This window comes from Monodon monoceros, unplaced genomic scaffold (assembly GCF_005190385.1).
Source record: "Monodon monoceros isolate NGI ecotype Baffin Bay Population unplaced genomic scaffold, NGI_Narwhal_1 Super_Scaffold_6, whole genome shotgun sequence".
In the NCBI taxonomy this organism is placed as follows: Eukaryota; Metazoa; Chordata; class Mammalia; order Artiodactyla; family Monodontidae; genus Monodon; species Monodon monoceros.
The window spans coordinates 93,705,787-93,719,870 of record NW_021703783.1 but is presented as its reverse complement, the minus strand read 5'-3'; the positions used below and the strand labels follow the sequence as shown (position 1 = coordinate 93,719,870).

Below are 14,084 nucleotides of genomic sequence, written 5' to 3'. Positions count from 1 at the left end.
CCACATTCTCTCCCCTTTCCTCTCCAACACATTCCCAAAAAGCTACTGCTTGTTCCTAAACTCTGGCACCCTCCTCTCAAAACCCTCAAGGCTGCAGGATGCTCTGATTTGGTCACCAAAAAGAAAAAACAAACAAAAACGAAAAACAAAGCCCCCAAACACTGTCTCCATTCATTCGTCAAACCTCCACCAGCAAGTCCCTCCCAGGTTTCTAGCAGTGTGTGTGTCTGTGTGTGTCTGTGTGTGTGAGGGGGAGGAATCTGGGCTATAAAGAGTCTTATGTTAGGCAAGCAGAAAGCTACCAGGGGTTTCTAGCACGACCTCCACACAGGATAACTGGAGCTTAGCAGTTCAGCATGTTCAGTGTTCAGTCAGTTCAACCTGCTGGCGAGACCGCATCTCACAAGATTCAATGACTACACGGTGGTGTTATTTACCAACACCTCGACACCCTGCTCTGTCCCCACTCAGCCGTCAGCTGTGGGAGGGAGAAATGGGCAGAGTGCCACAGATACTGTAACCTGTACCAACAAATTCCAATTCCTTGTACATGATTAAACTAAGAAATACCCTCAAACTCAGCACAAAATTTAAACAAAACACAACTTGGTGCTGACACATTCCAAGCACAACACAATATTATAAAATGCTTTAAGAAATTAAGAGAAACCTAATAATTCGTTGAGCTTTCCAGAACTCCCATAAAATCCTGACTCTGGGGAATCAACACAGAGGACTACTTTGTGAGCCAAAAGAACATCACTCCCTGGCTGATTGTTCTAAGCCATGGAAAGCTAAGGAGGGCAAAAGAGGCCAGAGGGTAGATGGGCACAGGCTTTGGCACTAGGTGGGTCTCAAAGGGCCCATCAAATCAGCTGTGTGAACGTGGGCAAGTCACTTCTTTCTACACCCTCGTTTGCTTACAGGAGGCTGCCACAAGAAGACTCACTTGGCTTCTTTGTGGTGAGGATTAATAAGAAAATTGATGCACACTGCTTGGTGGGGGCAGACCCTTACAACAAAGGTCCCTGTCAGTGGTGTTTCTGAAGCCCCACTAAACAGGCACTCGGCTCCACTTATCCTGTCGAGTGCTCTCTAGAACCTTTTGTTGGGGAGACATGGTCTGGCTGGTGAAGTAATGTACGGAGGTCACAAAGCTTAGTTCACAAAGCAGGTTAAGTGTGTGTAGGCAGATGGAATGCGACTGCTTAAATTAAAAAAAAAAATCCTTTTCGACCCACACATGAGGAGCTCCAGGGAGCTATCTCCAGCCAGGCAGACGGGCACGGGGCTGAGGGGCACAGAGGAGCCGTTAAGACTGAGCATTTGAAGGAAGAAATAACGAAGAGGTTCTTTGAGCCACTGCTGCAGCAGGCACGCTGGGCCTCCCGGGGACCCGTCTGGTCTGCGGTGACACAGAAGGGGAGGTCCCGGTAAGTGGAACGAGGCCCACCCAGGCGCAGATCTGCTCAGTACCTGGGGGCTACACCTCGGGAGCTCCCCACGTCTCCTGGCTCTTCCCTGCTCCCATTATTCAATCATTCGTGTGCTACGGACAGACAGGCTCTCGTGTCCGCAGAGAGCCATGAAACCTAGAGAAGGAGGCCTGGGAGAAGGCAGTTTTTTGGTTTTTTTTTTTTCGGTACGCAGGCCTCTCACTGTTGTGGCCTCTCCCGTTGCGGAGCACAGGCTCCGGACGCGCAGGCTCAGCGGCCATGGCTCACGGGCCCAGCTGCTCCACGGCATGTGGGATCTTCCCGGACCGGGGCACGAACCCGTGTGCCCTGCATCGGCAGGCGGACTCTCAACCACTGCGCCACCAGGGAAGCCCAAGGCAGTTTTTATGGAGGTTTGAAAATGAAGTTTGGCTAGGCATGGAAGGCCAGACACGGGCCTCCTTGGAGCTGGGTCGCCCACCCGGGCCTGCAAACCCCAGCTCACCTTGAGGGGGGACTCCTGTCAGCCACCCTCCCCCACCAAGCCACACTCCTGTGTTTAGCTGCTTCATAAACTAAGATTTAAGTTGCTTGATAAAGTAGGCTGGGCACCAAGAAACTATATCTGGGTTTTGATCACGTAACCAAAATTAGAGGCTCCGGCTGTCACCTGTGCCTGATAGTCTCAGGCTTCATCCAAGGAGACCCCAAGTTCACTTGTACTTTACAGAGCTCGCGACCTAGAGGTAACATAAGCCACTGTGTCTGGCTCAGTCTAGTGGCATCTACCTCAGAATGAGGTAATTCGAAAGCTGGTCAGATTAATTCTGGTCAAGAATAAAGAATCGGAAGCCCCAAATGGGGTAACGTTGTCTCCAAACCACAGTCAGTCAAAAATTCTTTCAATGGGTATTTGTTACCTAGCCCTGTTAGGTGCCAGAAGAACTACTTTTACAGAAGTCATTTATTCTTATATTTTGAATTTATTATGGATCTTGTGTTAGACAATGTTTTAAAATAATTTTCTTTTTTAAATCATAAAAGTAACATTCGCTACCAAAAAATGTAGAAAAAAGTTAAATGAAAAAATAAAAAATAAAAATCATCCAGCAGGGCTTTCCTGGTGGTTCAGTGGTTGAGAATCTGCCTGCCAATGCAGGGGACACGGGTTCGAGCCCTGGTCTGGGAAGATCCCACCTGCTGTGGAGCAACTGAGCCTGTGAGCCACAACTACTGAGCCCGTATGCCACAACTACTGAAGCCCACGCGCCTAGAGCCCGTGCTCCCAACAACAGAAGCCACCGCAATGAGAAGCCTGCGCACCGCAAAGAAGAGTAGCCCCCGCTCCCCGCAACTAGATAAAGTCCTCGTGCAGCAACAAAGACCCAACACAACCAAAAAAAAAAAAAAAACATCCAGCAATTCCACCACCCTGAGACATCTACCGCCAATGTTTTGATGTGTATCCTTCCAGACTTCTTCCTATACAAGGCTTGCTTGCAAACACAAGTGTGCACATGTGTGGGATGGTTTTACAAAAATGGGATCACGCTGAAGATGCTATTTTGTCCCTGCTCCCTTTGGGAACAATACATTGTATTGTATTATATTAACGCACCAGACTTTAACCACTTAGTGATGATGGATGAGTGCTTTCATCTTTTCAGCATTATTAACAACACTGACAAAAATCTTTGAACAAGCATCTTTTCCCATTTATCTGATTATTTTCTTAGGATAAATTTCTAGAAATTAAATGGCTGGGTCAAATGACAGGTATATATACTTTGGAAAGGTTACAACAATCTATACGCTTGCCAGTGTTTCCCCGTGGCCAAAAAGTTCAAGTTTTTCTGTAACGTCTTATGGAAAAACTCGAACTAACTTCTTGGCCAACCCAATATTTCTATCCATTTGATAGTGGGAAAAAACAACATCTAATTGTTCTAATTTACATGAATGCGTATTAAATAAGGTCAAACATCACCCCCCCATTTTATTGGCCATTTGTATTCCTTCTTTGTAAATTGCCTGCTCTTGACCTCTGTTCATTTTTCTACTGGGCTGTTTGTCTCTTTTTAGTGATTTTAAAAACTTTCATATATTATGGATATTTGCTCGTTCTTATATATTTGCAAATATTTGCCCCACTTTGTTGGGGTTTTTTTGTTGTTGTTGGTTTTTTTGCTCAGGAAAGAGAATGGCATACTCACTGAGAGCTACCCTGGCCTAGTGCTGTAACCTGGGGCAAGTTTTACCTCTCTGAGCCACAGTAAATTACACGGTTTCTGTTCCTCCTCCCAAAGATCGTAAGGATATTGACCTAAACTTTCTTCAGTTACTTTTGTTCATCTTTCACATTAGGTCTGCCCAACAAACCTAAGAACACAGAAGCATGGTGTGTGATGTGTGTAAGGCTGTTGGGAGTGAGATGGACCACAACCAGTGGGGGAGAGGGAGGTAAACACAAAATCTAATATCCAGCAAGAATCCTTCTTGAGCAACAAGTATCCTGCTTTCAAGCTGACGATCCTGTCTCCCCTCCTAGGATGATTTTTTTCTAATAATTAAAGAATCTTAAAATTTAAAAAACTGAAGTAAAATGTAGACCCATATCAAGCCTGAGGGTCAATGGTAAGATAACTCTTCGTTTTCCCACCATCTTGCTGTTTGTGATCACCACTGCTTTCCCAGGACCTAAAACATCAATTATCCTCATTCAAGTCACCCAGAGGGGCAGGTAAGGAGCTGGGCTGTCAACCACACCCTTCAACCCAGGAGCCCTGAAATGCAAGCAATAACAGAAGGAACAGGGGGACAGTTACAGCAGGCAAACTGCTGCCTTAAAACTGTTCCACTCAAACAACAGGAGGCACAGCCATTTGGTAAGAAGCTCAGAGCACAGGGACACAATTGTATACTTCAAGGGAATTCTGGGTCACCATCCTGGGGAAAGGGAGTCTGGAGGAGGCACTGAATGACACAGGATGACAAACTAGTGACCTGGGCATCCTATATTTTAAGCGAGGGATGAGTGAACTCTTTTTACTGGCAAAGAAACCACAAAGGGAAACTGGGTGGGGAGGTGGGGTTCTTTTAAGTGCTTGTGTTCCACAACACACACAAATGTGTCATATATTCCTTTGCACATATCAAGTATTACATAATAAAATAAAACATTTGAAAATTAAGAGAAAAAGAAAACACAAAGAGAAGCCAAGTCATTCTCAAATGGCCTCTGGTCTGCTCTGTCCGGCTCTCTCGCCACCTGCCCAGGCTGGGTATCAGGGGCAGCCCCAGAGGGCCCCAGCTCAGTTGGCCGGTCCTGGCTTCTCTGGTCCAACACAGCAGGAGACCCGAGCCAGCTCTTGAGTTTCAATCAAAAGAGAGTGATCTTTGGCACTACCTTCAATTGCTCTTTCTTCTTCTTTCCGCTGCCGTGAGTTCGCTATGAATTCCTGGCAGGTCTCCTTCCGTAGTATCAGAGTTATCTCTTTGCTCCACTTCCATACCCTGCCTTGATTTCAACCGCAGCCTTCAACCCAGTGACAATCGTCTTCTTTGAGTATCTTGTTGGTCCAACAGTCTTTCAAAGCAAATCAAACTTCTTGAACATGAGCTTCCTACCAATTCCTACCAACTGGTAGCTTCCTACCAATTGCTCCCTCCTACTCCAGGGGATTTCACTTCCCACTCACCTTAGCTCATCATCCAGCCTGGAAAAATACCCACTCCCTTCCTTTTTGGCACATGCCTTTGGGGGGTGGGGGAGGCAGCCTTACCCTTTCTGCTTGTTACAGCCCTCTTCCTTTAACTGCACAATTCCATTTCAAAATGACTTACAATTTCTTCCACCAAGGACTCTTTTCTACCTCAGATCCAGCCATCTTTTAGATCTTGAACCCAACTGTGATTTATCTGTTAAGAAAAAAAGTCTAAAACTTGAAAATATGGGAAATTAAAAAAAGTAACAGTTCTGGGCTCCCCTGGTGGCGCAGTGGTTAAGGATCCGCCTGCCAATGGAGGGGACACGGGTTCAAGCCCTGGTCTGGGAAGATCCCACATGCTGCGGAGCAACTAAGCCCGTGCACCACAACTACTGAAGCCCACGCGCCTAGAGCCCGTGCTCTGCAACAAGAGAAGCCACCGCAATGAGAAGCGGCGCGCACTGCAACCAAGAGTAGCCCCCGCTCACCGCAACTAGAGGAAGCCCCAGCACAGCAATTAAGACCCAAAACAGCCAAAAAAAAAAGAAAGTACAGTTCTCTTTAAAGTCGTACCAGAACATTGCCTAAACTCTGGTTTAGACAATGCTCTGAAGGTCATCTGATGCTCTACAGAAACATAAAGTTGTCTAACTTCCTATTTACTACTGATTAGGCGCACATTCTGTAAAATCAGATGTTCTCATGTAGAAAATAAACAAGTTGCAAATGATTTCTCTCTGGTAAAAAAGATAACCTTGAAAGCTTTGCTTTTATTGCCCTGTAGGACATTAACCAGTTATGCATCTAAATTTGCAATCTTATTTCTTTCCAACTATGTAAATATCAGTTTCTTACATTCCCCTTGAATCCAGCCTGGTCATCCTGCTGGTTTTCTCAATAATGTTAATAAATCTTTGGTATGTGCTGATGATATATTAGTATAAGAGTTATGTTTTTCACCTTAAAAAATTTTATTTTGCCATATTACATACAGTAAGATATATTTTTGTAATGCTTTTCTTTTTTTTAATTAATTAATTTATTTATTTATTTTTGGCTGCATTGGGTCTTCGTTGCTGCACGCGGGCTTCCTCTAGTTTCAAGAGCGGGGACTACTCTTCATTGCAGTGCGCAGGCTTCTCATCACGGTGGCTTCTCTTGTTGCAGAGCACGGGGCTCTAGGTAAGCAGGCTTCAGTAGTTGTGGCACGCGGGCTCAGTAGTTATGGCTCATGGGCTCTAGAGCACAGGCTTAGTAGTTGTGGCGCACGGGCTTAGTTGCTCCGTGGCATGTGGGATCTTCCCGGAGCAGGGCTCGAATCCGTGTCCCCTGCCTTGGCAGGCAGATTCTCAACCAGTGTGCCACCTGGGAAGCCTTTTAATGCTTTTCTTATATCTTGTGTTCTACAAGCACCTAGACAAAATCTTCCACTCCCCTGTACCTCTCCAGGCACTAAGCACTCTGGTAGTTAAAAAAATTGGCATCGGGCTTCCCCGGTGGCGCAGTGGTTGAGAGTCCGCCTGCCGATGCAGGGGATGCCGGTTTGTGCCCCGGTCTGGGAAGATCCCACATGCCACAGAGCGGCTAGGCCCGTGAGCCATGGCCGCTGAGCCTGCGCGTCTGGAGCCTGTACTCCACAACGGGAGAGGCCACAACAGTGAGGGGCCTGCGTAACGCAAAAAAAAAAAAAGAGTTCTGGTTATGTATGAAAACTGGGAAACAGGCCACCTATCTCTTAGGGACTGTGTGAAGGAAGTGTGGCAAAGAATCATATTAAAGAAGAAAAGCAGGAGGTCAAACAGGTAAACCAAGACTTAACTGGAAGGCCAAACAGCATGGGGATTCCCAAGTTTAAATTCAGAGAGAACTGGCTGTGGAATCAGCAGCACTGGGTTGTGAATCTAGTGATGTAATTGTTGGGTTGCCTTTGGAAAATTCATTACTCTCCCTGAGACTGCTTCTTTACTTATAAATATGGGAATAATTCAAACTCCAATGGATGCATATTAATATACAGAAATATGTCCAGCACGTAATAAAATGTATTTGACTTTTTCATAGTTTCTTTTTTATCATAACATTTGAAAAAGGGACATCTCTCCAGGTTAGATTCCAATTTAACCTCTGAATAAAAGCCAACGGTCACATTACTGATGTTTAAAAGCAAAAACAACTCAGTGACAAAGCTAATAAAACTTATTTTCTAATTAGAAATCAAATTTATAGTTCATATTTTATTTAAATGCACAGAAGGTGGTTATGACTAAAATTAAATTAATTTCATATTGATTCTATGTGAACAACATGATAATCAGCTATCACTGATACCTACTTAGCACTTAACACAAACCCAGATGCTAGTATTATTATTCTACTTTACAAGTGAGGAAAATAAGGTTCAGAGAAGTTAAACTACTTTTACAAGCCTCTCATGTAAGCTACAAAGTGGCTGGGCTGAGATCTGAATTTATATCTGTATTTAGGTTTGTCTGAGTCTCCCCTCTATGCACTCTATTTTCCCTACAAAACAAACATTTCTTGGATTTTACAACTTGGGAGAAAGATGCAAGACAGACCTGGAGTGACAGTAAAGTACAGGGAATCTGGGTGTGTGTGGAGGGGGGCACTTAATGTAATCCATCTCATTACTCTCAATATGAAGTTCAATGTTAATGGAAGAAGATTCATCTCAGGGCAACACCCATGTAACTGACTCATGGGGGAGTAGAGGAGAGAGATTTTTGCCTGACTGCATTTTGCAAGTATACCTCCCGCCCAAATTATTAAATTATTCTCCAAATGAGACCTTCTGCCTTGACAAGATGCTCCTTTCTAGAACACCTCTCTTTCTTCAAATAAATAACAAATCAATGAAGACACATCCCTTAAGACATGCATTCAACAAACATTAACTTAGCCTACCATGTGCCAGACACAAAACTGAACACCTTCAAGAGGCACATGTTCTGGCAAAGAAACCCTGTGTAAACACTTGCCAGGGCCAGCTGCTGAGTGCCGGGATGAAAAACGGCACATGATGCAAGAGGAACCCGTTGGGAGTATGTTGCTTAAAAAGCTTCTGTTGTTGATTTTTACTGCGATTTATCTCATGTTTGTGTGTGAGTATGGGTGTATTTATAGATAAAGTTTAAATGTGATTTCTTTTTCTTTACTAGAAAAGAACTTCATTAGCAGTGTCACCCAGTTGTAAGTCGTGCCACGTGGCATGTGGGATCTTAGTTCCCTGACTAGGGACTGAACCTGAGCCCCATGTATTAGAAGGACGGAGTCTTAACCACCGGACCGCCGGGGAAGTCCCCAGTTGTTTCTGCTTTTAACACCTTGCTAGCAGTTCCACACGTCGCGGTATACAATTCAAATCACCCCACGAGGTAGCTTCGAGCACTCTTTTAAATGAGTTACTCTATGCACAGCACTTAGAACAGTGCCTAGCACAGAAGTGCCTGAAAGTGGTGATGGTGGTGGGACTTGTTACACAGGAAGAAACAAGTCCAAGTCCAAAGACGGGGTGCGAGGCAGGTGAGTCAGCGAGCAGCAGGCTGGGGCAGGAGCCTCCTCCACCCTCGCCCAGGCCCGGTGCTCTTTTTGCAGGCACCCTGCTCCAGAAGTCGCCCCAATAAGCACATTGCGGGGCTTCCTCTCAGGAGTCCCTCCACCCCTGGGGCTGCCCCACCTCACAGCAACTGGGCTCAAGAATGTCCCCATTCATGCGACAGTCCCACCCTGTGTCCTGGCCGGGAACCCAGGCCTTCAGCCCTTACCCAACACCAAATTAAAGGCATCAGATTTGTTGACACTCCCCGTCTGAAAGGCTGTCCATCTTATTCCATTTATTACTTTGAAAGGCTTGCCTTTAGAAAGAGGTCAAGAACAGACTTTGAGAACAACAATTAAGAAGAAAAAACTCAAGCCAATTACTAGCAGTAATAATAAAAATAGTATAGTAATTGTTCGTTTCCTGAGCTCTTACCATGTGTCAGCAATTACATTAAGCACTTCACACAGATTTCATCACTTAATCTCCACACTTTGAGATGGATGCCATTATCGCCTCCACTTGACACACAAGGAAGATGAGGCACAGAGCGCTAAAGTAACTTGTCTAATGTCATGCAGTCCGCAGGTGGCAGAGCTGAGATTTAGAGTCAAGCTCTTAGCCACCATACTGGACAGATGCTTCGTTTCTATTATTGCAGAGACGTCACCAGACAGAGCCTGGCATCAGACAGATGCTCAGTAAGAGCCTTGTTCTCAAATGAGAACGAATACCCGCAGCTGGGGAAGGGAAGGAGTGTCATCCCAGGTGTCCTGTAGCTCCCAACTCTTCGTCTGCTCCCACCCGCATCGCACTGTTCTCTCTTTCACTCTCCTGGAACAAGAGGCTAAAAGTTGAGGAACAGAGAGTAAGATGCCAAGGAACGCTCGGCACAATCCTGTTCGAGGGCCTGGCGTCGCATAATGCCAGGTGACCGAGTGTCCACAAAGTCTGGCAAAAGCCACTTCTTCACCTGAACTGTCCTCCTGTGGGTAGAGTCTCCAGAGCTGGGGATCTCAACCTTTTTCAGTCCTTAAAGCATTCAGGCAAAAGTGAAAGACCCCCAACGACTCACCAACGTACCCTTCCATTCATTACCACACCCCCAAATCTCCCTCAGATTAAGGACAAAAATAATACTTGCAAAGCAGGTTATTAAATCATGCTACAAACAGCCACCCAGCACGCGCATACAACTGTGCACTGCAGTGCCGGGAGTGGGACCCAGCATAGAGGAAGGACTCCGAAGTGTCGTTTCCCTTCACACCCCCCAACCTCACAGGGAAGACGGAGAAATCCAACCAACTCCACAAACTATGACAAGGGCGAGAACAGACAGGTGCCTCACAAAGAAAGGGCTGTCAGAGGGCAGAGAGAGGACTGACCCATCCTGGCAGGCAGTGAAAGTGGAGCCTAGAAGGGTGAAGAGACTTTCATGAGTTAGAGAGAGGGACACGTATTGCAGGCAAAGGAAACAGTCTGAGCAAAACCACAGCACCAGGAAATGTCCTGGGAGGAGATGCAGCGGACAGCACATGGAACAGAGTGGAGAGGTGGGGCTGCTTACACTTAGCTGTGAAAGGCCTTAACGGTGACATACGGCAGAGCACAGAAAACAGAGTGGACATCTGCAACTTTTGTCTGTCATCCTTCAACCCGACCCTCCCATCAGCACCTTGATCTTCCTTTTGGAGAACGCCCACTGGGTGGTCTTGGTGGTAAGGTTTCCTGCCAGTCGGCTCTGATGAATGCATGATCCCACCAGCAACATGACTCTTGCAGGAATGACCCCAGGAAGCAGAGACAAGGCAGCGATCGCTGAGGCAGCGCGGTCCTAAACAGGTTGCTCCAGGCTCTCCTCAGCTGGACTCTGCTGCTGAGCTGCCCTTGGCTCCAGCCCATTTTCCAAGTCTGACTCTCCAGGTTTTCTGACCAGTCTGTGCACCATCCTTCCAATAAACTCCTTTTCTGTTTGAGCTAGCCAGAGTCAGCTTCTGCTGTTTATCACCAAGCCTCCTGACTGACACAGGACACACTGAAGCAGGAGAGGGACCTGATCAAAGCTGTGTTTGATGAAGACAGCAAACAGCAGTCATCAAGAGTATAGTCTGCAAATCACCCGAGCACAGTGGTCAAGCCTTTCAAAGTGGCTGTACCCTGGTGGGGCTCTTAGGCACATTAAAGTTTGAGACCGTCTGTTCTACACTGTACTATGGCCACACTGAATCACATATGCCCAGAACATGCCAAATTATTCCCAACTTTGGTCCAGCTCTGTCAAAATGAACATTTTGCCTTTCCAAATTCTCCTTTCTAAAATGCTGTTCACTCACCCTTCACAACTCAGCTCAAACGCCAAAGTCTCTGTGAAGATTTTCCTACTTCCCTTCCTTAACCTGGAGTTTATTCCTCTGTTCTGGCCTCATCTGCATTTTGCTTTGTATTCTGACTGGCTGCTTAGATGTCAGCTCCGTGAAAGTTGGGACAGTTTCATTCATCTCTAACACCCCAGAGTCTAGTGATGTGCTGCGAATGTAGTGGATACTCATGCTGAACTGGAATGAACAAAATTTTTTTAATTAAATTTAAAAATTTTAAAACAACTACTGACCAGAACAGGGGCTCCTAGACAGGCTTCCTGAGTCAGGGCATCTCCCACCTCATTCCCACAGGGCAGGGAAGAGTACAGGAGGCCATGTCAGAAGGCCCAAGTTCAACTCCTGACTCTACTTCATGAGCCCAGTAAACCATGGGCAAATCATTTTATCTGTCTCTATGTCTTCATCTGCAAAATGGACATAAATGGATATAAAAATCAAGCGCCTCACAGCGCTGTTAGGAAGACAAATGTATCAGAAGGACTTCTGTAAAGTGTAAGGCCTCGTAGGAATGTTCACACTTAGGAAGAAGCATTATTTCCACTTGTTGCTATGGGATGGTGAGGGCCTGAGCTAAGAAGACACCGGTTTAACAAGGCAGTTCCACATCTGGTTCAGCAGCCGGAGGAATTTCATCACTGTTCCAAACTAGACCCTGAACCCAACAGACCAGATGCAGAAGCCAGATTATAAGGGACATTTAGACATGTATTCCTTAGCAATTCCAAAGGCCTGAGAGATGCAGAAAGAGTTCTGTTTTCCAGTTTCCAAGCCCTTCAATGGTTTAGGATTAGTTTCTAAACAGAGGTTCCCCAGAGAGCCTTACTTTGAGGCCCAGGCTCTGGGATCTGCTACTCTTTAAAAAATTCCATCATGTCAACAAAGTTTAACCCTTGAGGCTTGTGGTCCAGAAGTGGAACACTTTACCCTGTTCTGTGACTGCTCCTTTGTGTCCCATCCACCACCCCAGGAAAGCCCTTTCAAAAGGAAAAGAACAAACATTCCAAAACTGTATTCTAAAAAAGGGCCCTTGGTCCTAAGAGTCAACTTGCAAACTGTAGTTCCTCATTCATTCTCAGATAGAGTCAAAGAGAATGTTATTTTCTGCCCTCTTCCTTTTTTGTGCTGTAGCTCACTCAAGTCTTACAACACCTGTGATGCAGACATCCCCACTCCCCACCCCACAGCAGAAACTAAGGCTTAGAGAAGTGCTGCAGGACCCAGGGGAAGTCACTTGAAGTGCCCAGCACAGGGCAGACCCTTCCTGATAAACACATGTGGTCTGAATGTGTACCTGAGCAGAGGATCCTGGGTCTCTCCAGCCTCAGCCCACCACTCCACCTTGTGTTCACAACTCTGAAGCCCGCTACATCAGATGGGGATTTGGCATGGAGTAGAGGAAAAGTACATGGGTTTTGGAGTTGGACTTGTGTGGACCGAGGTCACCATTTTATGACTTACTAGTTGTGATCTGGGTCTCAGTTTCTTCATCTGTAACACACCGTGGAATTGAAGAAAAAATTAAGAGCAAAAGACAATGTAGGTAAAGGGCCATCCATACACACTGTGTGAGGATAGGGACCTTGCTTACCCTGCTAGTGCTGTACCCAGAGCTCAGCACAAAACAGGTCCTCTGTAAGGGTCTTAACTGCAGGTCTAACCAGACATGGTGCTGGGCATGTAGCGGGTGCTGCCTACAGTGTGATTTCAAAACCTGATGAAGGATGGAAAAGTAGCAGTGACTGCAGAGACAGTCAGTAATTAATAAAGAATAAGACAGTCACCTTCACCTAGAGAACTGATGCACCTCAGGATAAATGATAGTACACCTGTAGGATCAAGATGAAACGGTCCCATATTTGTTATCAAATACACTGTATGTCTGTAAGAAGAATCACACAATGGAAAACAGCAATCACAAGTCAATTTCAGTCCTTCCCAACAAATAATCACGGAAAGCCCACCCAACTAGCTCAGAAAAACTACCACGATTGACTTTTAAAAGTTCAAAGGAAAGTATTGTGAGAAGTGAGGCTATTCATAACAAAAGGGCATTTCCTAAAATGTCTGCAGATGTTGGTGAAAGGTGGTCTGAAGAGAATCAGAATGAAAGGAAGCAACTTCCAGAACACTATTTATAGGAATGGAGAGCCCCAAAGAATTTTTATGCGAGGACGGAGGATGCACTGAAATTCTGGGGCAGCAAGGGCTGCCACCAAGACACCAAGAAAAGGAACCCAGACAGAAAAGAGTCCCACTGAAACAATGTAAAGCAAGAAGTCATTTTTCAAGTCCCCCAAGGCAGAGGGCTGAAAATAAGGAACTGCTGCTGTACCTTCAGGAGCAATTTTAAAAGTATAGAGAGCAAGCAAACCAGACAAAGGATCACTCTAAGAAACCAAAGGCAGCAGAGGAGTAAAACAGTCGCAACCACTAGGGTCCTGGGCAAGCAAAGGGAACATCAGAGGCACAGGAAGGGATTGCTCAGAAAGTTGGTGGCTGCCCACTGACTGTCCAGTGGTCTCAAGTATAGAAAAGAAATATGAGGAACCAGGAGGCCAGGACAGAGGGGTCTATACATGTGCATTGTTGGGGGGCTGGGGCAGCATCAGCCCTTAGCTGGCATACATGTGGCAAAGAGACAGGCAGAATAAGGGACTAGAGTTCCAGACTCTAGCCGGAAGCTGAGAAGGACAGGTCCTCTCCTCCACACTGGTGGGGGAGTAAACGGGTACATCTAGTGAGGAGAGCAGTTTGACAGGATCTGTCAAAACCACAAATGAGCCAGAAGAGAATGTTAGTGCCTGCCCCTTCCTTTCACATGTTTTATCTCATTTGACTCTTACAGCACCTATGGTGTAGATATCACCACCCCACCCTGACGCACACTTCTGGTCATTTATCCTGCTCCAACACCTGCACATGTGTGAAATGAGGAATTTACACAGCTATTCGCCACAGCATGTTTTTCATAGTGAGACTGGAAACACCCTCAAATGTCCATCAA

The 14,084-nt window shown here is 45.9% G+C and overlaps 1 protein-coding gene across 5 annotated transcripts in view; it reads right to left on the bottom strand.

Annotated features, from left to right (window-relative positions):
• SREBF2 (sterol regulatory element binding transcription factor 2) overlaps positions 1 to 14,084 on the bottom strand; it is a 74,149-nt gene that overhangs the window by 39,258 nt on the left and 20,807 nt on the right. Inside the window, exon 1 of one of the 5 annotated variants that reach the window (XM_029205672.1) lies at positions 4,843 to 5,443. The exons of the other annotated variants lie outside the window; for them this stretch is intronic. The gene's annotated coding sequence lies outside the window, so the exon portion shown is untranslated. Of the gene's footprint in view, positions 1 to 4,842; positions 5,444 to 14,084 lie in introns of those variants that run through there. 5 annotated transcript variants of the gene reach the window in all.